This window comes from Oncorhynchus clarkii, chromosome 23 (genome assembly GCF_045791955.1).
Source record: "Oncorhynchus clarkii lewisi isolate Uvic-CL-2024 chromosome 23, UVic_Ocla_1.0, whole genome shotgun sequence".
Taxonomy (NCBI): Eukaryota; Metazoa; Chordata; class Actinopteri; order Salmoniformes; family Salmonidae; genus Oncorhynchus; species Oncorhynchus clarkii.
Genome location: NC_092169.1, coordinates 17009620 through 17036524, shown reverse-complemented (window position 1 = coordinate 17036524; position 26905 = coordinate 17009620). Strand labels below are relative to the sequence as shown.

Here is a 26905-nt window from a genome sequence, read left to right as displayed (position 1 = left end):
TCAGCTGAGTACAGTACAGGCTCAGTAGTCAGGAGGAGAAAATGTCCTGTTCTGTTTCTGTCCACTCCTTAAACAGTCTTCATCTCACTGCCGCATAAGTTAATTATACCACACAGAATGTATCACATACCAGCTGCAGCCTTTGTCTCCTCAATGACATACTACACGGGGGGAGAGAGAGAGAGAGAGTGAGATTGATGGAGAGGGAGAGAGAGAGAGAAAGATATGACCAAAGAGATGGAATTAAGAACGGCCTCAGGAGAGGAGTGGTACAATTTACGAGAATGCTGCCCATCTGAAGCCAAAATCAGAAACATAAAGTTCCCTATATTATTCACACTGCCAAACACGCAACAGAACCAGACAAATGAACCAGAAGAAATCATACAGCTCTAAAATGAAACCACAAGGTTTACAGTATTAACTACCAAAGGGATATGACTTAACATTTTCATTGTGCTTCAAAATTGTTTGGCATGTCTGAACGTGTAGCTTTTAGAATAAAACATGCTTTAAAAGAATCACGCCTAAATAGTTTATGGCACTCGAGAAAACCCTTTTGATTTGATCATAAATCCATTTACAGTCTATGGGCTTATAAATGGAATCTTTCATCATTCATCACTTTAATCATACATCAAGATCAATCTATTGGAAGGTTTTCCTATGGATACTCATTTGGGCTTTATACAACGGGTGGGTCTAATGCTGCATGCTGATTGGTTAAAGCCGCGTTCCAGACTGTGTCTATTCCACAAATTACCACTGGCTAAGGCTATGACGTCGACATCCCTATTTACTGTTCCATCTCACCAGCCCAACCAGGCAAAATATTAAACTTGATCTCCACTGTAAAAAAGCATTTAGACATTATTTCCCATTTTTTTAGACTAGCATTTGGTTTTCAACAGCTAACAGTGGAGATTTGTATAAACTTTGCTGTCTGTCTCTCTGACCTTTGCAACATTGTTTCAATATTAAAATTCAATATCCACTGACCCATTGAGGATTAACGTGTCAGGATTAGACAGACATATCAGCCAGTTGAAATCATGATTCAGCATTATTTTTATGGATATAGAAATGTAAACAGAAAAACGAGTCAATAATAAATTCCTACAAATTATTTGAATAAAAATATGTAATTATTTGATTATGTTGGTAACCCGGTGTATTAAAATAATAATGTCCGTGTGATTTGCAGGCACTCGAGTTCATCTCGGACCTAACAACACACATGCCAATATATGCTTCAAACATCAGCTTCTTGGTCATTATCACTTAAGAAGAAAATGACTGCCCTAAAAGGACTCACTCAAGAGACGACACAGAGAAGAGAGTATAGGAAGCCGATCTTCTGAAATAGATTCAGTCCTTTCAAGTATTTCTTCAAAGAACACTGGGGGATTATTTATGTTTGAGGGCCAATCAAGATTTCCATTATGTGTGACACGTCAACTCATGTTGTTTTCCTTTGAAACGCATGAGACCGTAAATTGATGACCTGTCACAATCTCTCAATTGTTGCAATATCATGTTCTTCAAAGTAAGACATCGAGCAGGTAGGACTGGTGGACCAAGCTCTAGTAGGCTTTACTCACTGATTTAGAACAGGTAAATAAAGATAAGCAGTATATTGAAAACTCCTTCATGTGAATTGGGAAAACAAGATAACATATTTTAAAGTTCTGGTCAGTAAATGCATAATGCCAGAAAAGGTTAATGTGGGCTTCCATTAAAATACTAGGAGTAGTCCTGAAAGATGTGCTAGAAAAGTTCATTTTTCAGGCATGAAGTGGTTTCACTATGATGCAATATCCAGTGAGGCATTCCTTGGTGCTACTTTTGCTGGATGTGGTTTGTGAATTTAAAAGAACCTAAAAAAAAAAAAAATTTATAGAGAAACATTACAGTAGACACGAAACTTTGTACACTGTCTCAAGCAGGAAAGGAAGTGTGCGTTCTGACAGATGCAGTATAAGACAAAAAAAAATATGCAACTACTGAAATGGAACACAGAAAACAGAAAGTGGCTGCCCTGAATATTAAAAAAGTTACATCTCGTAACTGTTATGGCTGGGATGTGTATGCAAATTTTACAATTTCTGAATATTGGGTAGAACAAGTAGAGACAATCCAGAGAAATGAAAGCATGCTCTATTAGTGGACACATTACTAGTTAAGATTACTATGAGTATCACACTGATTTTGGAGAAGGTTTGGTAAACTGTGCACAAAGCCAGGCAAATAAAACTTTAGTGCTGTTAATGTTTAGGTTACAAAAGGCTGTCCTAATAAGGATACCTGTACATGTTATTGTCTTTCATTCTGGGCTGGGCGATATCCAGTATCTATATTGAAATGTTCAACCGAGTCCAATAATACCTTTTCATTCCTGAGGAACATAATACTGTAAGTCATGGCAGTAAGGCTAATATAGTATTTTCGTCTTCCACATTTGATTAGGAAGATGCACCGAACAGCTGAGAGCAAATTATAGCTCCACTATCTGACTTGTTAAAAGGTCCCAGATTGAGTTATTCAGAACACAGCAGCTCCACTGACTAGTGGAATGACAGAATGTGTCTTCATGTGTCTCTATAAATGCCAACTTCCTTATCCACGCCTCAAGACTGACATGGAAATCAGATCCCTTTGCATTGCCAGCTACTTTGTATAGTGACAGCAGCCATGTGGCCTTTACAAATAGCCAGGTAAAAAGTCAGAGGTAGAGTCTCACCCATTTGTTTCTGGCTCCCTTACTGCAGCACCTTTCTCCTCTATACCATTTTTCTCATTGTACAGTAATGTGCTGCCATCCACTACCCACGGGTGTTAATTATTAAAAGCAGTCATTACACAGAGTCCATAGATTCCCTGAAGGGAAGAGAGACCAGGAAGCTTGGAATAGAAAACATGGTTTAATTGTGAACAAGTTTTCATTGGTGCATCAATAAGAACTATAGCCACCTTAAGATGTTACCAAGAGGGTGGCAATAGTCTTCAAGTTGAGTACTTTTGAAGTACTGTCATACCCATGGAATAATAAACCCTCTGGGTTGCGAGGATAAAAGCTGTTTCATAAAGGAAAGTAATTCAGACCCCTTTACCTGTTCCACATTTTTGTTACGTTACATCCTTATTCTAAAATTGTTTGAACTACATTTTTTCATCAATCTACACACAATACCCCACAATGACAAAGAGAAAAAGTTTAGACATTTTTGCAAATGTATAAAAAAAACAAAATCAGAAAAAGCTGATTTACATAGGTATTCAGACCCTTTGCTATGAGACTCACAATTCAGCTCAGGTGATTCCTGTTTCCATTGACCATCCTTGAGATGTTTCTACAACTTGATTGGAGTCCACCTCTGGTAAATTCAATTGACTGGACACGATTTGGAAAGGCACAAAACTGTCTATATAATGTCTATATAATGTGCATGTCAGAGCAAAAACCAAGCCATGAGGTCGAAGGAATTGTCCATAAAGCTCAGAGACAGGATTGTGTCGAGGCACAAAACTGGAGAAGGGTACCAAAACATTTCTGCAGCATTGAAGGTCCCCAAGAACACAGTGGCCATCATTCTTAAAGTTTGGAACCACCAATACTCTTCCTAGAGCTAGCTGTCTGAATGTCCTTGAATGGCTCAGCCAGAGCCTGGAATTGAACCTGATCAAACACCTCTGGAGAGACCTGAAAATACCTATGCAGCGACACTCCCCATCCAAACTGAGAGCTTGAAAGGATCTGCAGAGAAGAATTTGAGAAACTCCCCAAATACAGGTGTGCAAAAAGGTGAAGTGACATACCCAAGAGGCCTCAAGACTGTAATCGCTGAAGAAGGTCCTTCAACAAGGTACTGAGTAAAGGGTCTGAATACTTACACTACCAGTCAAAAGTTTTAGAACCACATACTCAATGTTTTTCTTTATTTTTACAATTTTCTTCATTGTAGAATTACAGTGAAGACATCAAAACTATGAAATAACACATATGGAATCATGTAGTAACCAAAAAAAAGTGGTAAACAAATCAAAATATATTTTTTGTTTTTGAGATTCCTCAAATAGCCACCCTTTGCCTTGACAGCTTTGCACCCTCTTGGCATTCTCTCAACCAGCTGTCAAATGCTTTCAAACCGTCTTGAAGGAGTTCCCACATATGCTGAGCACTTGTTGGCTGCTTTTCCTTCACTCTGTGGTCCGACTCATCCCATCTCAATTTGGTTGAGGTCGGGGGATTGCAGGGGCCGGGTCATCTGATGCAGCACTCAATCACTCTCCTTCTTGGTAAAATAGCCATTACACAGCCTGAAGGTGTGTTGGGTCATTGTCCTCTTGAAAAACAAATGACAGTCCCAACCCAGATGGGATGGCATATCGCTGCATAATTCTGTGGAAACCATGCTGATTAAGTGTGCCTTAAATTCTAAATAAATCACAGACAGTGTAACCAGCAAAGCACCACCCACACCATAACACCTCCTGCTCCATGGTTTATGGTCGGAAATACACATGCGGAGATCATCCGTTCACCAACACTGCGTCTCACAAAGACACGGTGGTTGGGAACAAAAATCTCAGATTTGGACTCCAGGCCAAAGGACAAATTTCCACTGGTCTTATGTCCATTGCTCGTGCTTCTTGGCCCAAGTAAGTCTATTCTTCTTATTGGTGTCCAATAGTAGGAGTTTCTTTGCAGAAATTTGACTATGAAGGCCTGATTCACACAGGCTCCTCTGAACAGTTGATGCTGAGATGTGTCTTTACTTGAACTCTGTGAAGCATTTATTTGAGGTCCAATCTGAGGTGCAGTTAACTCTAATGAACTTATCCTCTGCAGCAGAGGTAACTCTGGGTCGTTCGTCCTTTCCTGTGGCGGTCCTCATAAGAACCAGTTTCATCATAGGGCTTGATGGTTTTTGCGACTGTATTTGTAGAAACTTTAAACATTCTTGAAATGTTACAGATTGACTGACCTTCATGTCTTAAAGTAATAATGGACTGTTGTTTCTCTTTGCTTCTTTGATCTGTTCTGGCCGTAATATGGACTTGGTCTTTTACCAAATTGGGATATCTTCTGTATACCCCACCTTGTCACAACACAACTGATTGGCTTAAATGTATTAAGAAGGAAAGACATTCCACAAATTAACTGTTAAGAAGGCACACCTGTTAATTGAAATGCATTCCAGGTGACTACCTCATGAAGCAGGTTGAGAGAATGCCAAGAGTGTGCAAACCTGTCATCAAGGCAAAGGGTGGCTATTTCAAGAATCTCAAATATAAAATATATTTTTATTTGTTTAACACGTTTTTGGTTACTACATGATTCCATATGTGTTATTTCATAGTTTTGATGTCTTCACTATTTTTCTACAAAGAAGAAAATAGTAAAAACAAAGAAAAATCCTTGAATGAGTATGTGTTCTAAAACATTTGACCGCTAGTGTATGTCAATGTGATATTTTAGTTTTGTATTTTTAATCAATTTGTAAACATTTCTGAAAACCTGTTTTTGCTTTGTCATTATGGGGAAGTGTGTGTATATTTATGTGGGGAAAAAAACAATTGAATACGGCTGTAACATAACAAAACGTGTAAAAAGGGGTCTGAATATCTCTCTCCCACAGCTCTGTCTGAATATTCCTTACATGAGACAAACTGATCTCAGATATGTAGGATCCCAGGGACTAAGTCAGAACTTCATGTTATGCAGAGTCAATATTATATCAATTACAAAATCATAATTAAAATATTTATCAAATTAGCTAATGACCTAATACTTTTAAGGATAGAACATGCAAATGGTAAACAGCTGACAGTACTGTAGGTGGTGTTAGCTATCACAGCAGGATGGATGACTAAGTGTTCGTTTGAAAAGGAGGTGATGTTTTTTAAAGATATAAACAGACATTTCCTACAATTAACAGTGACTTATAATGCAGTACATAAAACATTACAAAAGAAGTTCCAAAAAATCTTTCTACAGACTTGTGGCTTTCCACACCACCAGGGGTGTGATGTTGTTTCGAAATAATGCTCCCTGTCACACATCATTGCATACTTATTGGTGTAAAAAATTGGAAAGCTTAATTCAAACTAAATCTACTTTAGGCAGCATAATAAATATTCAAGAGTTGCAAATTAATGCTGTTGAATACTGCATCTCAATACTAAAAGCACAGACTTAGAGAAAAATTACCAACAACCCAGCAAACAACACATAAGTTATATAATAAACATGGGGTTTATTCTGTTTCTATGAAAAAAAGATGGTATAAAACAGCCTTAACAAATACAAGACACTGTATAAGCAACCTTTCCCAAGAGCCGATAATGGGAGACACTTGTGATCCAAACACTCAGTAGACCCCAGGCATTATTTTGGACAAGTTATGATATTCACCAAAATAAAATGACATAAAAAGTTTAACATCAGTCGGTGAGTCTTGCTACCACCGTTTCAGGCAGCCTAGTGGTTAGAGCATTGGGCCAGTAACCGAACGTCTCAGTAACCTGAGCTGACAATGTAAAAATCTGTCATTCTTCCCCTGAACCAGGCAGTTAACCCACTGTTAAAAGGCCGTCATTGTTAATAAGAGTTTGTTCTTAACTGACTTGCCTAGTTCAATAAAGGTTAAACAAATGCACAAATGGATGTTGACAGAGTTATATCTTGCTGTTGAACGAGGAAGAGCTCGGTTTTGTCGTCTTGAAAAGTTTGTTGTTTTGAAAGTGTATTGGAAAGTTCTTAGTAGCTAACTTTTTAGTTTTGATCCCGCGACGCAGTTGGCATCCATTACGGGGACTGCTAGTCTCTGGCCAGTGATCCTGCTGACTAAGGACAGGTCTGAGTAACTATTTGGCATTGCAGCAAAACTAGCTGTTAGCTAGCTGCATATCAAGCTAGCGGGGTTTTCTTGAGGGCTTGAACGCAGCCCTCGACACGGTTTGTTTTACTCAATCTTCCTTGTGACCTGCCCCATCTGGAACTGTGAGGAGTAACAGAGTAACCTACGTTGCTATCTACCATGACAAACACCAAAGCCAGTGGGAGTACAGTTGAGGACAGTGGTGTCTGTCTATCATGCATGAAGGATCTTTTAAATGAACAAAAATAGTTCCACAAGCAGTTGTAACAACAACAAGAAAATAGCTTCAAGTTTTTTGTCCAAATACTGGTGGATTCAACTAATAAAAGAATGGACGACCTGACACGGGAGGTCCAGGACCTGAAAAACAGTTTGCAGTTGTGCCAAGGTCAGCTCGATGAGTTTAAACAAGAGAACAGCAAGATGACAGCAATCTGTAAGTCATTGAGAGAGGACATCAGTTCTGTGTGTGAATCTATGATAACAATGACGGATAAATCAGACTCTCGAGGGACAATCAAGGCGGAACAACATTGTTGTGGAAGGAATTGCAGAATCTTCACATGAAACCTGGACGGAATCTGTGAGGGACATGAACAAGGTGAGGGACATGATCTCTGAGAAATTGAAGATGGACCACAGGATGATTGAGGTGGAACGCACCCACAGGACTGGAAAACCCAACACCGGCCCAGGTGACAGGCCCAGGCCGATAGTGGTCATATTCCAGATGTTCAAGGACAAGGTAGTTGTTCTGGAAAGAGCCAAGAACTTGAGAGGAATGTACATTACCGTTCAAAAGTTTGGGGTCACTTAGAAATGTACTTGTTTTTGAAAGAAAAACACATTTTCTGTCCATTAAAATAATAGCAAATTGACCAGAAATACACTGTGTTCTACTCTCTTCACAGAACAGCTCAAACTGGATCCAACCAGAATAGATAAAGGAGTGGGAGGCCCCGGTGCACAACTAAGCAAGAGCATAAGTACATTAGAGTTTCTAGTTTGAGAAACAGATGCCTCACAAGTCCTCAACTGGCAGTTTCATTAAATAGTACCCACAAAAAACCAGCCTCAACGTCAACAGTGAAGAGGCGACTCCGGGATGCTGGCCTTCTAGGCAGAGTTGCAAAGAAAAAGTTATATCTCAGACTGCCCAATTAAAAGAAAAATAACACAGGCACTGGACAGAGGTAAGCATCCCAGAGTCACCCCTTCACTGTTGACATTGAGATTGGTGTTTTGCGGGTACTATTTAATTAAGCTGCCAGTTGAGGACTTGTGAGGCGTCTGTTCCTCAAACTAGATACTCTAATGTACTTCTGCTCTAGCTCAGTTGTGCACTGGGGCCTCTCACTCCTCTTTTTATTCTGGTTAGAGTCATTTTGCGCTGTTCTGTGAATGGAGTAGTACCCAGCGTTGTACGAGGTCTTTAGTTTCTTGGCAATTTCTCACATGGAATAGCCTTCATTTCTCAAAGAAGAATGGACTGACGAGTTTCAGAAGAAAGGTCTTTGTTTCTGGCCATTTTGAGCCTGTAATCGAACACACAAATGCTTTAGATACTCGACTAGTCTAAAGGCTAGATGTATTGCTTCTTTAAAATCAGCACAACAGTTTTCAGCTGTGCTAACATAATTGAAAAATGGTTTTCTAATGATCAGTTAGCCTTTTAAAATGATCAACTTGGATTAGCTAACACAAAGTGCCATTGGAACACAGGAGTGATGGTTGCTGATAATGGGTCTCTGTACGCCTATGTAGATATTACATTACAATCAGCTGTTTTCTGCCACAATAGCCATTTACAACATTAACTATGTCTTCACTGTATTTCTGATTAATTTGATGTTATTTTAATGGACAAAGAAATGTGATTTTCTTTCAAAAACAGGGACATTTCTAAGTGACCCCAAACTTTTGAAGGGTAGAGTCTATTCTCCTCAACAAGGACTAACCTGAAGCTGTGTGACAGAAGAGGAAAGAACTTATCCCAGCCATGAAAGGTGCCAGGGCGCATGGGGACATTGTTTACATCCGCTACGACAGGCTCATTGTCCTCACTGAAAATAGCCCATATTAATGTTTGTATTTATTTTTATTTCACCTTTATTTAACCAAGTAGGCTAGTTGAGAAGAAGTTCTCATTTACAACTGCGACCTGGCCAAGATAAAGCAAAGCAGATCGACATATACAACACCACAGAGTTACACATGGAATAAACAAACATAGTCAATAATACAGTGGAAAAGGTCTATATACAGTGTGTACAAATGAGGTAGGATAAGGGAGGTAAGGCAATAAATAGGCCATGGTGGTGAAGTAATTACAATATAGCAATTAAACACTGGAATGTTAGATGTGCAGAAGATGAATGTGCAAGTAGAGATACTGGGGTGCAAAGGAGCAAGATAAATAAATACATACAGTTTGGGGATGAGGTAGTTGGACGGGCTATTTACAGATGGGCTATGTACAGGTGCAGTGATCTGTGAGCTGCTCTGACAGCTGGTGCTTAAAGCTAGCGAGGGAGATATGAGTCTCCAGCTTCAGTGATTTTTGCAGTTTGTTCCAGTCATTGGCAGCATAGAACTGGAAGGAAAGGCAGCCAAAGTAGGAATTGTCTTTGGGGGTGACCAGTGAGATACATCTGCTGGAGCGCATGCTACAGGTAGGTGCTGCTATGGTGACCAGTGAGCTGAGATACGGCGGGGCTTTACCTAGCAGAGACTTTTAGATGACCTGGAGCCAGTGGGTTTGACAATGAGTATGAAGCGAGGGCCAGCCAACGAGAGCGTACAGATCGCAGTGGTGGGTAGAATATGGGGCTTTGGTGACAAAACGGATGGCACTGTGATTGACTGCATCCAATTTGTTGAGTAGAGTGTTAGAGGCTATTTTGTAAATGACATCGCCGAAGTTGAAGATCGGTAGGATGGTCAGTTTTACAAGGGTATGTTTGGCAGCATGCATGAAGAACGCTTTTCTTTTACAGTCTAACCAGGCAGCTAGGTATTTGTAGTTGTCTACATATTCTAAGTCAGAACCGTCCAGAGTAGTGATGCTGGACAGGCGGGAAGGTGCGGGCAGCGATCGGTTGAAGAGCATGCATTTAGTTTTACTTGCATTTAAGAGCAGTTGGAGGCCACGGAAGGAGAGTTGTATGGCATTGAAGTTCATCTGTAGGTTAGTTAACACAGTGTCCAAAGAAGGGCCAGAGGTATACAGAATGGTGTTGTCTGCGTAGAGGTGGATCAGAGAATCACCAGCAGCAAGAGGGACATCATTGATGTATACAGAGAAGAGAGTCAGCCCGAGAATTGAACCCTGTGGCACCCCCATAGAGACTGCCAGAGGTCCGGACAACAGGCCCTCCTCCGACACACTGAACTCTATCAGAGAAGTAGGTGGTGAACCAAGCGAGGCAATCATTTGAGAAACCAAGGCTGTTGAGTCTGCCGATAAGAATGTGGTGATTGACAGAGTCGACAGCATTGGCCAGGTCGATGAATACGGCTGCACAGTAATGTCTCTTAACGACGGCGGTTATGATATCGTTTAGGAACCTTGAGCGTGGCTGAGGTGCACCCATGACCAGCTCTGAAACCAGATTGCATAGCGGAGAAGTGGGATTCGAAATTGTCGGTAATCTGTTTGTTAAATTGGCTTTCAAAGACCTGCAAAAGGCAGGGTAGGATAGATATAGGTCTGTAGCAGTTTGGGTCTAGAGTGTCTCCCCCTTTGAAGAGGGGGATGACCGTGGCAGCTTACCAAGCATTGGGAATCTCAGACGATACGAAAAAGAGGTTGAACAGGCAAATAATATTGTCAGATAATTTTAGAAAGAGATGGTGCCGATTGCCCAGCTGATTTGTAGCCTTTGAAATAAGGTTCATGAAATCAATAACTAGAAAATACAGAAATGCTTATAGTGGAGGTGTTGCTATATACTGTATATATATCCCTGTAATGCTTAGAGAAGATCTTATGTCAAGTGTTATTGAGGTGTTGTGGTTGCAGGTTCACTTGGCACATCTAAAACCTCTTCTTTTGGGCTGTTACTATAGGCCCCTTAATGTGAACAGTCACTATCTAAATAATATGCGGGAAATGCTTGATAGTGTATATGATGTAAACAGATTGGTCTACTTTCTTGGGGACCTGAATATTGACTGGTTTTCATCAAGCTGTCTGCTCAAGAGGAAGCTTCTTACTGTAACCAGTGCCTGTAATCTGGATCAGGTTATTAATCACCCTACCAGGCTGTTTACAAACACTATGGGAACAAGATCATCCACATGTATCGATCAAATTTTTAATAGTACTGTAGAACTTTGTTCTAAAGCTGTTTCCTTACCCATTGGATGCAGTGATCACAATATAGTGGCTATATCCAAAAAGCCAGAAAGCCAAAGTTCCAACTGCTGGGCCTAAAATATTTTATAAGAGATCATACAAAATAATTTTCTGTGACTCTTATGTGGATGATGAAATATTTGTTGGTCTGATGTGATTAATAAAGAGCATTCAGATGCTGCACTTGATGAATTTACGAAATTGCTTCTTCCAATTATTGATAAACATGCACCTGTTAAGAAATGGACTGTTAGAAATGGTAAGGATCCATATGAATCCATATTCATACATAAAAGGAAATAATGAAAGAAAAGCATTGCAAGTTGTAATTGTTTAAAGTTAGTGTGGGAGAGGTGGAAAAAATATTCTTATCGATAATGACAAACCTCCAAGCAATGACAACTTCGATGAAAAGCTACTGAGGATGGTAGCTAAATCTACAGCCACTCCTATCTGTCATATCTTTAATCGGAGCCTAGAGGAAAGTCTTTGTCCTCAGGCCTGGAGGGAAGTCAAAGTAATTCCATTATCCAGAGTGGTAAATCGGCCTTTACTGGTTCAAACGGCAGACCGATAAGCTTGCTGCAAACTGTTGGAAAAAATGGTGATTGACCAAATACAATGCTATTTCTCTGTAAAGAGATTAACCACAGACTTTCAGCATGCTTATAGAGAAGGGCACTCAACATATACTGTACTGAGACAAATGACTGATGATTGGTTGAAAGAAATTGATAATAAGAAGATTGTGGGAGCTGCACTGTTAGATTTCAGTGCAGCCTTTGATAGTATGGACCATAACCTGTTGTTGAAAAACGTATGAGTTATGGCTGTTCAACCTCTGCCATATTGTGGATACAGAGAAATGTATCTAATAGAACTCAAAGGGTTTTCTTTAATGGAAGCTTCTCTAATGTCAAACATGTAAAGTGTGGTGTCCTGCAGGGCAGTTCTCTAGGCCCTGTACTCTTTTCTATTGTTCCCAATGACCTGCCACTGGCAATAAACAAAGCATGTGTGTCCATGTATGCTGATGACTCAACCATATACACATCAGCAACCACAGCCAATGAAGTCACCGAAACCATTAACAAAGGGTTGCAGTCTGTTTTGGAATGGGTGGTCAGTAATAAACTGGTCCTGAACATCTCTAAAACCTAAGCCCATTGTATTTGGTACAAATCATTCCCTAAGTTCTAGACCTCAGCTGTATCTGGTAATGAATGGTATGGCTGTTGAACACGTTGAGGAGACTAAATGACTTGGCGTTACCTTAGATTGTAAAGTGTCATGGTCAAAACATATACAGTACCAGTCAAAAGTTTGGACACACCTACTCATTCAAGGGTTTTTCTTTATTTGTACTATTTTCTACATGGTAGAATAATAATGAAAATTACTACAAATGAACTAACACATATGGAATCATGTAGTAAAAAAAAAGTTAAACAAATCAATATACAGTGCCTTGCGAAAGTATTCGGCCCCCTTGAACTTTGCGACCTTTTGCCACATTTCAGGCTTCAAACATAAAGATATAAAACTGTATTTTTTTGTGAAGAATCAACAACAAGTGGGACACAATCATGAAGTGGAACGACATTTATTGGATATTTCAAACTTCTTTAACAAATCAAAAACTGAAAAATTGGGCGTGCAAAATGATTCAGCCCCCTTAAGTTAATACTTTGTAGCGCCACCTTTTGCTGCGATTACAGCTGTAAGTCGCTTGGGGTATGTCTCTATCAGTTTTGCACATCGAGAGACTGACATTTTTTCCCATTCCTCCTTGCAAAACAGCTCGAGCTCAGTGAGGTCGGATGGAGAGCATTTGTGAACAGCAGTTTTCAGTTCTTTCCACAGATTCTCCATTGGATTCAGGTCTGGACTTTCCATTCTAACACCTGGATATGTTTATTTTTGAACCATTCCATTGTAGATTTTGCTTTATGTTTTGGATCATTGTCTTGTTGGAAGACAAATCTCCGTCCCAGTCTCAGGTCTTTTGCAGACTCCATCAGGTTTTCTTCCAGAATGGTCCTGTATTTGGCTCCATCCATCTTCCCATCAATTTTAACCATCTTCCCTGTCCCTGCTGAAGAAAAGCAGGCCCAAACCATGATGCTGCCACCACCATGTTTGACAGTGGGGATGGTGTGTTCAGCTGTGTTGCTTTTACGCCAAACATAACGTTTTGCATTGTTGCCAAAAAGTTCAATTTTGGTTTCATCTGACCAGAGCACCTTCTTCCACATGTTTGGTGTGTCTCCCAGGTGGCTTGTGGCAAACTTGAAACAACACTTTTTATGGATATCTTTAAGAAATGGCTATCTTCTTGCCACTCTTCCATAAAGGCCAGATTTGTGCAATATACGACTGATTGTTGTCCTATGGACAGAGTCTCCCACCTCAGCTGTAGATCTCTGCAGTTCATCCAGAGTTATCATGGCCTCTTGGCTGCATCTCTGATCAGTCTTCTCCTTGTATGAGCTGAAAGTTTAGAGGGACGGCCAGGTCTTGGTAGATTTGCAGTGGTCTGATACTCCTTCCATTTCAATATTATCGCTTGCACAGTGCTCCTTGGGATGTTTAAAGTTTGGGACATCTTTTTGTATCCAAATCCGGCTTTAAACTTCTTCACAACAGTATCTCGGACCTGCCTGGTGTGTTCCTTGTTCTTCATGATGCTCTCTGCGCTTTTAACGGACCTCTGAGACTATCACAGTGCAGGTGCATTTATACGGAGACTTGATTACACACAGGTGGATTGTATGTATCATCATTAGTCATTTAGGTCAACATTGGATCATTCAGAGATCACTGAACTTCTGGAGAGAGTTTGCTGCACTGAAAGTAAAGGGGCTGAATAATTTTGCACGCCCAATTTTTCAGTTTTTGATTTGTTAAAAAAATGTTTGAAATATCCAATAAATGTCGTTCCACTTCATGATTGTGTCCCACTTGTTGTTGATTCTTCACAAAAAAAATAAAGTTTTATATCTTTATGTTTGAAGCCTGAAATGTGGCAAAAGGTCGCAAAGTTCAAGGGGGCCAAATACTTTCGCAAGGCACTGTATATTTTAGATTCTTCAAAGTAGCCACCCGTTGCCTCGATGACAGCTTTGCACACTCTCGGCATTCTCTCAACCAGCTTCAACTGGAATGCTTTTCCAACAGTCTTGAAGGAGTTCCCACATATGTTGAGAACTTGTTGGCTGCTTTCCCTTCACTCTGCAGTCCAACTCATCACACACCATCTCAATTGGTTTGAGGTCAGTGATTGTGGAGGCCTGGTCATCTGATTGATGCAGGACTCCATCACTTTCCTTCTTGGTCAAATAGCCCTTACACAGCCTGGAGGTGTGTTGGATCATTGTCCTGTTGAAGAATAAATTATTGTCCCACCAAGAGCAAACCAGATGGGATGGCGTATAGCTGAAGAATGCTGTGGTAGCCATGCTGTTTAATTATGCCTTGAATTCTAAATAAACCACAATGTCACTAGCAAAGTACCCCCACACCTCCTCCTCCATGCTTCATGGTGCAAACTACACATGCAATGATTATCCGTTCACCTGCTCTGCATCTCACAAAGACATGGCAGTTGGAACCAAAATTCTCAAATTTGGAATCCATTCCAAAAGGACAGATTTCTAAGGGTGTAGTGTTCATTGCTCGTGTTTCTTGGCCCAAGCAAGTCTCTTCCTCTTATTGATGTCCTTTAACAGTGGTTTCTTTGCAGCAATTCGACCACAAAGGCCTGATTAACACAGTCTCCTCTGAACAGTTGATGTTGAGATGTGCCTGTTACTTGAATTCCGCTAAGCATTTATTTGGGGTGCAATTTCTGAGGCTGGTAGCTCTAATGAACTTATCCTCTGCAGCAGAGGTAACTCTGGGTCTTCATTTCCTGTGGCGGTCCTCATGAGAGACAGTTTCATCATAGCGTTTGATGGTTTTTGCGACTGCACTTGAAGAAACTTTCAAAGTTCTTGAAATTTTCTAGATTGACTGACCTTCATGTTTTAAAGAAATTACAGACTGTCATTTCTCTTAGCTTATTTGAGCTGTTCTTGCCATAATATGGACTTGGTCTTTTACCAAATAGGTCTGTCTTCTGTATACCAACCCTACCTTGTCACAACACAACTGATGGGCTCAAACGCATTAAGGAAAGAAATTCCACAAATTAACTTTAAACAAGACACCTGTTAAGTGAAATGTATTCCATGCAGCTGGTTGAGAGAATGCCAAGATTGTGCAAAGCTGTCACCAAGGCAACGGGTGGCTACTTTAAAGAAACTAAAATATATTTTGATTTGCTTAACACTTTTCTGGTTACTACATGATTCTGTATGTGTCATTTTATAGTTTTGATGTCTTCTCTATTATTCTACAATGTAGAAAATAGTAAAAATAAAGAAAAATCCTTGAATGAGTAGGTGGGTCCAAACCTTTGACTGGTACTATAGGTTTAATGGTTGCAGCGATGGGGAGAGGTCGGTCCGTGTAATGTCGGGAGAGTGATGGGTGTGGAGTCAGACGCAGAGAGCAGAAGGTAGACGGGAAAAAATGCTTTAATGTCCTCAAGCACAGTAACAGGTATAAACATGGGTGAAGCCCAAAACAAGGGCGCAACAAACCAAAAACCACTGTTACCAAAATACCGGACAGCGAAAACCCAAAAGTACACAAACACCACTAACGTAAAATAAACACAAGCCCGCATAAACACCAGCGGGCTAAACAAACTTAAATAACACCCATCCCAAAACCCCAACAAGGAACAGGTGAAAACAATTAGACAAAAACAAACAAAAGGAAAAAGGGATCGGTGGCAGCTAGTAGACCGGCGACGACGACCGCCGAGCGTCACCCGAACAGGAAGGGGAGCCACCTTCGGTGGTATTCGTGACAGTCCGTAATAAAGATATGCTCTGCTTTTTTGACACCACACTCCAAAAAGCAAGTTCTGCAGGCTCTAGTTTTGTCTAATCTTGATTATTGTCTAGTCGTGTTGTCCAGTGGTGCAAGGAAAGTCCTAGTTAAGCTGCAGCTGGCCCAGAACAGAGCGGCACATCTTGCTCTTCATTGTAATCAGAGCGCTGATATAAATACTATGCATACTAGTCTCTCTTGGCTAAGAGTTGAGGAAAGACTGACTGCATCACTTCTTTTGATAAGAAACAATGTGTTGAAAATCCCAAATGGTTTGCATAGTCAACTGACGCACAGCTCTGACACACACACTTACCCCACCAGACATGCCACCAATGGTCTTTTCACAGCCCCCAAATCCAGAACAAATTCAAGATAGCGTACAGTATTATATAGAGCCATTATTGCATGGAACTCTGTTCCATCTCATATTGCTCAAATAAACAGCAAACCTGGTTTCAAAAAACAGATAAAGCAAAACCTAACGGCGCAACGCCTCCCCCTTATGTGACCTAGATAGTGTATGTAATGATATGTAGGCTACGTGTGCCTTAGAAAAAGGATGTGGTTCTGTTCTTGTCTATTAATATCTTGTATTATGTCATGTTTCATGTTTTGTGTGGACCCCAGGAAGAGTAGCTGCTGCTTTTGCATCAGCCAATGGGGATCCTAACAAAATATGTTTTAAATATATATCCGATGCATAACCAGGCAGATTGGAGAGCCCATTTATACCCTAGCAAAGCCTGAAACAAAGCTGACAATCAGAAAACACGATCCCGGTCTCATAAGTAAAAGGCAATGAGTTACAATTGGAAAAACAAAACCCGATGAACTTTGCATTCAAATTACCATGAGAACATAAATCAAACATTTTATGATAAATTGACTTGTCATTGACCGATCAACAAAATCATTGTTTGATATTTAAATGAGATGCTTTTCTTTGGTGTGGTGCAATGATTTTGGACTGATTTTAATGCCTGTACTATCAATCATGAAGCCAATCTTGATTAGCGTACAGAACATTACCTCAAATAGTCAAACTAGCCCTGCAGGCCACTGTTGAAATAACATTGTATCTCATCTCTGCAAGCAAGGATGGAAAAGTGCTCATATTAAACTTAATGGCCTTATCTATTTATTTGCATTGAACTGACAGACATCCATCATTCATTTAGGCCACCATTTGGATTTTAGAATTTACAGTGCATTGGAAAGTATTCCCCTTGACTTTTTCAAAATGTTACGACCCCCCCCTCATCAATTTACACACAGCCATAGGAGGTTATTAGAAAAAAATTGTTGAGGCACATTTGGCAGCGATTACAGCCTCGACTCTTCTTAGGTATGACGCTACAAGCATGGCACACCTGTATTTGGGGAATTTCTCCAATTGTTCTCTCTGCAGATCCTCTCAAGCTCTGTAAGGCTGGATGGGTAGCATCGCTGCACAGCTATTTTCAGGTCGCTCCAAAGATGTTAGATCAGGTTAAAGTGCGGGCTCTGCCTGGGCCACTCAAGGACATTCAGAGACTTGTCCCGAAGCCACTCCTACATTGACTTGGCTGTGTTCTTAGGGTCATTGTCCTGTTGGAAGGTGAACCTTCGCCCCAGTCTGAGATCCTGAACGCTCTGGAGCAGGTTTCATCAAGGATCTCTGAACATTGGGCCGTTTATCTTTCGCTCAATCCTGACTAGTCTCCCAGTCCCTGCCGCTGAAAACATCCCCACAGCACGATGCTTCCACCACAATACTTCACCATAGGGATGGTGCCAGGTTTCCTCTAGTCATGAGTTCAATCTTAGTTTCATTAGACCAGAGAATCTTGTTTCTCATGATCTGAGAGGCCTTTAGGTGCCTTTTGGCAAACTCCAAGTGGGCTGTCATGTGTCTTTTACTGAGGAGAGGCTTCCGTCTGGCTTCTCTACCATAAAGACCTGATTGGTGGAGTGCTGCAGAGATGATTGTCCTTCTGGAAGGTTCTCCCATCTCCATAGAGGAACTCTGGAGCTCTGTTAGAGTGAGCATTGGGTTCGTGATCACCTCCCTGACCAAGGCCCTTCTCCCCTGATTGCTCAGTTTGGCTGGGCTACCAGCTCTAGGAAGAGTCTTGGTGGTTCCAAATTTCTTCCATTTAAGAATGATGGTTGGATGTTCTTGGGGACCTTCAATGCTGCAAGTTTTTATTTTTTGGTACCCTTCCCCAGATCTGTGCCTCGACACAATCCTGTCTCGGAGCTCTACGGGCTGTTCCTTCGATCTCATGGCTTGGTTTTTTCTCTGACGTGCACTGTCAACTGTGGGACCTTATATAGACAGGTTTGTGCCTTTCCAAATTATGTCCAATCAATTGAATTTACCACAGGTGGACTCAAATCAAGTCGTAGAAACATTGCAAGGATGATCAATGGAAACAAGATGCACCAGAGCTCAATTTCTTGTCTCATAGCAAAGGATCTGAATACTTATGTAAATAGGGCATTTCTGTTTTTTAATTGTAATAAATTTGCACAAAAAAATTCAAAACACTTTTTCTTTTTGTGATTACGGGGTATTGTGTGTGTAGATTAATGATGAAAATAATCAATTTAAGAATAAGGATGTAACGTAACAAAATGTGGAAAAGGTAATGGTGTCTGACAACTTTTTGAATGCACTGTAGGTGAGCACAGAATATTGGGAGTAGACTGCCAAAGCCAATCAAGTCTGAATGATTTTGTGTGGTAGCGAATTGTGCTTATATCAACCCAAAAGGGAAGTCGGTAGTTAACTACACATAGCTGAGCCAATGCAGAATTATAAATACACTATAGCCAAAGGCTATTTTGATGGACACCAGTTGATTGAACAATGTTTAACACGAGTCATGTAACTAACCTTTCTACATAGGTCGCAATCTACAAAGAGCCCCCCCGATTACACATGTTTTTCTGTTGCTCATTAAGAATTATGAGATTTCGGTCTTTATCCTCTTTACTGTACACTTTGTAGTCAATTTTGACACTAGACTAAATGTTTCTGACTAATACCGATGCCACATATGCTGTTTTCTATCAGATCAGTTGTTTTATTGCCTTCAGTTGTGCTTTGAAGCTCTGACTGGAATAACTCCATTAATTGATTTCTGAGTGGAGCAACACACACACACCCACAATCACTCACACACGCACAGATGTGCACACTCACACACAATACCCCATCAACCCAGTGTAAGGAACAATAAACAGTTCTCATTAATGCATCGGATCACCAATCAATTTCCATCCCCACATGCTCCTTGTCTGACACACAGTAGGGTTGTGTATCCTCGTATCCTCCTCATCTGACACACACAAAGTAAAGGCCAATTCTCCTGATGGAGGCAATCTTAAATCGATGATCAGGTGTACTTTTAATCATTGTATGAATGAAATGGGGCCCCATCAATGAGACTGCCTGCCTCTTAATTATGAAATAAAGATCGCATGTTTCTCACCCTGATGAAAACACAATTTTTACAGGGGCCAGCAAATCAATACTGCAAGGTTTAATTTAAAAGAAGCTTAGGCCCAGTTGACTGACTGACATTTCAGAGGGAGGTGACAGAAGCAAAATAAAAACATTTAAACGATTCTTGATTCACTTGAAGACAGCGCTTCTAAGATGACCATTACATAACATATTTTGGAGACAGGCAAGTAGACAGTGACAGGCAGGGGGGAGGAGCATGTGTCCCTTATCTGTCCACAGAGCTGGGGAGGATTCAGTTTACTCACCAAAAGTTTTGGGGAGGTGAAAACGGTGGAAGTCACCTTTCAGTGGAGTGCATTTCAGTGTCTGTGCTGTCCATTCATGCGTGCTTATCCTCCGACTAGGTCATGGTGTCTGGAGGAGATGGAGGGGGGCCAGGAGGAAGGGGAGGGAAGCAGAGAGAGAGAGACAGAGACGGATTTGAAGCCTGTTGGAACTATTGATACAGTATTCTCAGCATCAGGCTCAATTAGTGCATTCAGAAAGTATTCAGACCCCTTGACTTTTTCAACATTTTGTTACGTTACAGCCTTTTTCTAAATTGGATTAAATTGTTTTTGTCACGTATATTCCAGGTTGCTGATTATCCCGCACACCTGTCACCATCGTCTTTCTCACCTGCGCCTCATGACACTCATCTGGACTCCATCACCTCATTGATTATCTTCCCTATATCTGTCACTCCCCTTGGTTCTTTCCTTAGGTGTTATTGACTCTGTTTCATGTCGGTGCGTTGTTTGTGTTTCGGGTTTATTGTTTTGTTTATTTATTAAAACACTCACTCCCTGTACTTGCTTCCCGACTCTCAGCGCATTCGATACAGAATAACACCTCACCTAAGAGAAGCATTAGGGGGTGTTTTTTAATAAGATTTTTTTGTGTTGGAGTAATGACGTTGGGTGCAGGAACTGCTACAAGCTTTCATGCCTCAGCCGGCTCATCGGGCTTTCATGCCTCAGCCGGATTGCCAGGCTCCCCTGTCTCAACTGATCTGTCAGGTTCCCGTGCCTCAGCTGTTGTGACATGTTCTTGTGCATCAGCAGGGGTGACCGGTCCGCTCCTGATCCCCGGGTTCGTCCCCTTTAACGGCGTCCTGCAGCTGGAGCTGCGTCGGGGCGGGGGTACTGTCACGTATACTCCCCCTACGGCCTCTAGGTCATCAGGCTGCTGATTATCCCGCACACCTGTCACCATAATCTTGCGCGCCTGCACCTCATGACACTCACATGGACTCCATCACCTCCTATCTTCCCTAAATCTGGCACTCCCCTTGGTTCTTTCCTCATGTGTTATTGACTCTTTCATGTCAGTGTGGTGCATGTGTTGTGTTTATTGTTTTGTTTATTTATTAAAACACTGAGTCCCTGTACTTGCTTCCCGAATCTCAGCGCACTCGTTACAGTTTTTTTCTCATAATTCGATTATCGACACACAATACTAAAATAATGACAAAGTGAAAACAGGTTTAGACATTTTTGAACATTTGTAAAAAAAAAAAAGAGAAAAAAAAAGTAAAAATATTTACATAAGTATTCAAACCCTTTGCTACGAGACTCAACATTTAACTCAGGTGCATCCTGTTTCCATTGATCATCCTTGAGATGATTCTACAATTTGATTAGATTCCACTTGTAGTAAATCCAATTGATTGGACATGATTTGTAAGGAAAACACCTGTCTACATAAGGCCCCACAGTTGACAGTGCATGTTAGAGCAAAAACCAAGCCATGAGGTCGAATTAATTGTCTGTACAGCTCCGAGAAGGGATTATATTGAGGCACAGATTTGGGGAAAGCTAACAAAAACTTTGCAGCATTGAAGGTCCCCAAGAACAAAGCGGCCATCATTCTTAAATGGAAGAAGTTTGGAACCACCAAGACTCTTCCTAGAGCTGGCCGCCCGGCCAAACTGAGCAATCGGGGGAGAAGAACCTTGGTCAGGGAGGTGACTAAGAACCCAATGCTCACTCTGACAGAGCTCCAGAGTTCTTCTGTGGAGATGGGAGAACCTTCCAGAAGAACAACCATCTCTGCAGCACTCTACCAATCAGGCCTTTATGATAGAGTGTCCAGACGGAAGCCACTCCTCAGTAAAAAGCACATTACAGCAGTTTGCAGTTTGTCTAAGGGCACCTAAAGGACTCTCAGACCATGAGAAACAAGATGCTCTGGTCTGATGAAACCAAGATTGAACTCTTTGGCCTGAATGCCAAGTGTCACGTTTGGAGGAAACCTGGCATCATCCCTATGGTGAAGCATGGTGGTGGCAGCATCATGCTGTGGGGATTTTTTTTGCGTCAGGGACTGGGAGACTAGTCAGGATTGAGGGAAAAATGAATGGAGCAAAGCACAGAAAGATCCTTGATGAAAAGCTGCTCCAGAGCTCTCAGGACCTCAGAATGTTCACATTCCAACGGGACAACAACCCTAAGCACACAGCCAAGACGACGCAGGGGTGGCTTTGGGACACGTCTCTGAAAGTCCTTGAGTTGCCCAGCCAGAGCCCGGACATGAACCCGATCTAACATCTCTGGAGAGACCTGAAAGTAGCTGTGCAGCAACAGTCTCCATCCAACCTGACAGAGCTTGAGAGGATTTGCAGAGAGGAATGGGAGAAACTCCCCATATACAGGTGTGCCAAGTTTGTAGCGCCATACCCAAGAAGACTTGAGGCTGTAATCGCTGCCAATAGTGATTCAACAAAGTACTGAGTAAAGGGTCTGAATACTTATGTAAATGTGTTATCTCAGTTTTTAATTTTAATACATTTGCAAACACTTCTAAAAACCTGATTTTTCTTTGTCGTTATGGGTCATTGTGTGTAGATTGATGAGGAAAAAACACAAATTAATCAATTTTAGAATAAGGCTGTAAAGTAACAAAAATATATTAAAAGTCAAGGGGTCTGAATATTTTCCAAATGCACTGTGTATGCACCATGACACACTGAGCAAAAAATAACACCCACCACTACCAATACACCACATGAAATAAACAAAGAATCTTGAAATACTGTGTTGGAATACAACAAACGTCCCTTAACAGAACCTACAGAAAAATGTATCTGTCACCTTTTGAAGGCAAACAGGTAAAAATCCATCTTTGACTCCTTCCAGATATACTGGAGTTGATTTGCCCTTAGAGCTGAGCAACAGGCTCAATAATGGCTGGAGATGCAATACCTCTCTGGACCACTCCGTCAAACAGCTTCAGGAGACTCGTAATGATCAAGTCATCAATTCATCTCACATCTCTTATTTAGAACCATGTGTGAGTCTAATGCTATCGCCTCCATCAAGCTCACTTCAAATAGTTTCCATTCCCCCTGGATTGCATCTGTCAAACAGAAGACATTTCAACTCTAAATCTCTTCATGGCTTATATAGACATAGTGAGATGCCTGCTCCACAAGGTTTGGTATGTTCAGGCAAAGGAAGGAGCATTTATGAAAGCTCATTAAAGTAACCCTCCTTCAACCCATCAAAATAATCATTGGTTATGGATGGTTCCCAGACTAAAATGCCTTTGCTAAAGAAATAGTCTGTTGGGCGAAATCACTCAATAAGAATGGGCAGATAATGACAATTTGGATGGGACCTCAGAGACAAAGAGACAATTCTAAGCAGGTAAGATGACTACAGTATTATAGTATCCTGTGTGGACTGTATTGGAAGGTCCTTTCATTGCATATAAGTGATAATACATTCTGTATTGACAAACATTATCAACACATACTATATATATACTGTATATACACTACCGTTCAAAAGTTTGGGGTCACTTAGAAATGTCCTTGTTTTGAAAGAAAAGCACACCTTTTTCTCCATAAAATGACATCAAATTGATCAGAAATAAAGTGTAGACAATGTTAATTTTGTAAATGACTATTGTGGGTGGAAACCCTAGAAAACTCTTTTGCAATTATGTTAGCACAGCTGAAAACTGTTGTTCTGATTAAAGAAGCAATAAAACTGGCCTTCTTTAGACTAGTTAAGTATCACAATTTGTGGGTTCGATTACAAAATGGCCAGAAATAAATACCTTTCTTCCGAGAATCGTCAGTCTATTCTTGTTCTGAGAAATGAAGGCTATTCCATTGGAGAAATTGCCAAGAACCTGAAGATCTCGTTCAACGCAGTGTACTACTCCTTTCACAGAACAGTGCAAACTGGCTCTAACCAGAATAGAAAGAGTGGGAGGCCCCGGTGCACAACTGAGCAAGAGGACAAGTACATTAGAGTGTCTAGTTTGAGGAACAGACACATCACAAGTCCTCAACTGGCAGCTTCATTAAGTAGTACCTGCAAAACACCAATCTCAACATCAACAGTGAAGAGGCGACTCTGGGATGCTGGCCTTCTAGGCAGTTCCTCTGTCCAGTGTGTGTTATTTTGCCCATCTTAATCATTTCTTTTAATTGGCCGATCTGAGATATGGCATTTTCTTTGCAACTCTGCCTAGAAGGCCAGCATCCCGGAGTCGCCTCTTCACTTAACTAATTATAGGCAGCATTTGGCTGAGTAGGCAAAGACATTCATAAAATGGATATGGAGAATGATATATTTAACATGTTGCCAACTTCCTTCCTTAATCTGAAGAGAAAGGCTAATGTGGCTTTTAATGTGTGTGAACCATGAATAGGATGGCTTTTCTTCCATAATATGAAATGGAAATCATCTGACACGGGACTTGTTAACACAATAGACCATGGCTAAATCTGTGTGTGCGCGAGCGCGCATGTGTGTGTGTGTGTGTGTGTGGGCGGTGAGGGGGTTCACGTAAGTTTATAATAAGGTTAAGTATTTATAATTGGTCAGAATGAAAGGGTTCTCATTTGTCAGTGACATGAAATGAGACAATATCCAAATTGGACATGTCTCATTCAGATTTTTTTATTGTTGTTGAAAGTTCCTGGAATTTTCCAACCTTATACCAGACACAACCTTGGTTTTAATGAAGTTTCAGCGAACCGATATTCCTCTCCCTCTAAGCACATGATGGAGTAGAATCCACAACAGGGTCATATTTTGTAAGCTATGGCATTCCTTTTTTAAAGAGTCTTATCTCGCCCAACTAACGTATTACATACATATAGATATAATGTAGACATATAGACATACAGATATACATAGATATACATAGATATACATATAGATATATACATACATACATACATACATACGTGTATATATATATATATAGATATATACATACATACATACATACATACGTGTATATATATATATATATATATATATATATATATATACATACATACGTGTATATATATATATATATATATATATATATATATATATATATATATATATATATATATATATATATATATATATATCTTTATATGTATTTATTTTATTTTTTTATTTAACCTTCATTTAACTAGGCAAGTCAGTTAAGAACAAATTCTTATTCACAATGACGGCCTACTCCGGCCTAACCCGGACGACGCTGGGCCAATTGATCTGCAGAGAAGAATGGGAGAAACTCCCCAAATACTGGTGTGCCAAGCTAATAGCGTCATACCCAAGAAGACTCAAGGTTCTAATCGCTGCCAGTAACAAATTACTGAGTAAAGGTCTGGGGGTAATTTTACATTTTTTTTTATATTAACATTTCTAAAAACCTGTTTTTGCTTTGACATTATGGGGTATTGTGTGTAGATTGATGAGGAAAATAACTAGACCAAAGAAATAATGTGAATGCGGAATTATGTTTCTGAATTTTTACAAATTAATGATATTGAAAAGCTGAAATTACTTGGGTCAATAAGTTTTCAACCACTTTGTTTTGGCAAGCCAAAATAAGTTCAGGAGTAAGTTGCATGGACTCGCTCTGTGTGCAATAATTAGTGTTTAACATGATTTTTGAATGTCTACCTCATCTCTTTAACACACACATACAATTATCTGTAAGGTCCCAGCAGTGAATTTCAAACACAGATTCAACCACAAAGACCAGGGAGGTTTACCGATGCCTTGCAAACAAGGGCAACTATTGGTAAATGGGTAAATAAAATTAAAAAAACAGACATTGACTATCACTTTAAAACAGTTCAGGAATTGAATGTCTGTGATAGGAGAAAACTGGGATGGATCAACAACAGTGTAGTTACTCCGCCATACTAACCTAATTGACACAGTGAAAAGGAAGCCTCTACAGAATAATCAATATTCTGTTTACAACAATGCACTAAAGTAATACTGCAAAAAATGTGTCAAAGCAATTCACTTTTGTTCTGAATACAAAGTGTTATGTTTGAGGCAAATCCAATACAACACATTACTGAGTACCACTCTCCCTATTTCCAAGCCTAGTGGTGTCTGCATCTTTTATCATTAATGACTGGGGAGTTTTTCAGGATAAAAAATAAACGGAATGGAGCTACAGTAAGCACAGGCAAATAGCCTGGTTCCATCTGGATAGCCTGGTTCCATCTGCTTTCCATCAGACACTGGGAGATGTATTTACCTTTCAGCAGGGAAAAAAACTAAAACACAAGGCCAAATCTACACTGTTGCTTACCAAGAAGACAGTGAATGTGGCTGAGTGGCTGAGTTACAGTTTTGACTTAAATCTGCTTGAAAATCTATGTCAAAACCTGAAAATGGTTGCTTCACAATGATCAACAACCAATTTGACAGAGCTTGAAGAATTTTGAAAATAATATATGGGCAAATGTTACATTATCCATGTGTGGAAAGCTCTTAGAGATGTACCCAGAACGACTCACAGCTGTAATCCCTGCCAAGGGAGATTCTAACATGTACTGACTGTTGAATACTTATCTAGTCAAGATAGTGTTTAATTTTTCATGATTTTTTTTGTAAAAATGTTTTTCACTTTCACATTACAGAGCATTTTAGGTAGATCGTTGATGAAGAATGACAATTTGATAAATTTTTATTGCACTTTGGAACAACAGAATGTGGAAAAAGTCAAGGGGTGTGAATACTTTCTGAAGGCACTATATGTGTTAAACCACCTACAAAGATGCGTACTTGAATTTTTGATCGCTAATAACCAGTGTAAGTCAGGGCTTAGTGAGTGTCTAATAAATACCTCAGTATGATGAAATGATGGCAAACTGAAATGTGTATTCTGTCCAGCTTTGTTACTACATAGAGGAATGTGTGGGAGGGGGCGGGTCGGGATGACAATGTACGTGATGGTGGGGAATGAAGATCCCTGTTTCCA

At 40.3% G+C, this 26905-nt stretch overlaps 1 protein-coding gene across 1 annotated transcript in view; it reads right to left on the bottom strand.

Moving 5' to 3' along the window:
* Positions 1–20025, bottom strand: part of LOC139381557 (muscarinic acetylcholine receptor M3-like) — a 107503-nt gene extending 87478 nt beyond the window's left edge. Inside the window, exon 1 of the mRNA XM_071125192.1 lies at positions 19936–20025. The gene's annotated coding sequence lies outside the window, so the exon portion shown is untranslated. The remainder of the gene's footprint in view (positions 1–19935) is intronic.
* Between the last annotated feature and the right edge of the window lie 6880 nt (positions 20026–26905).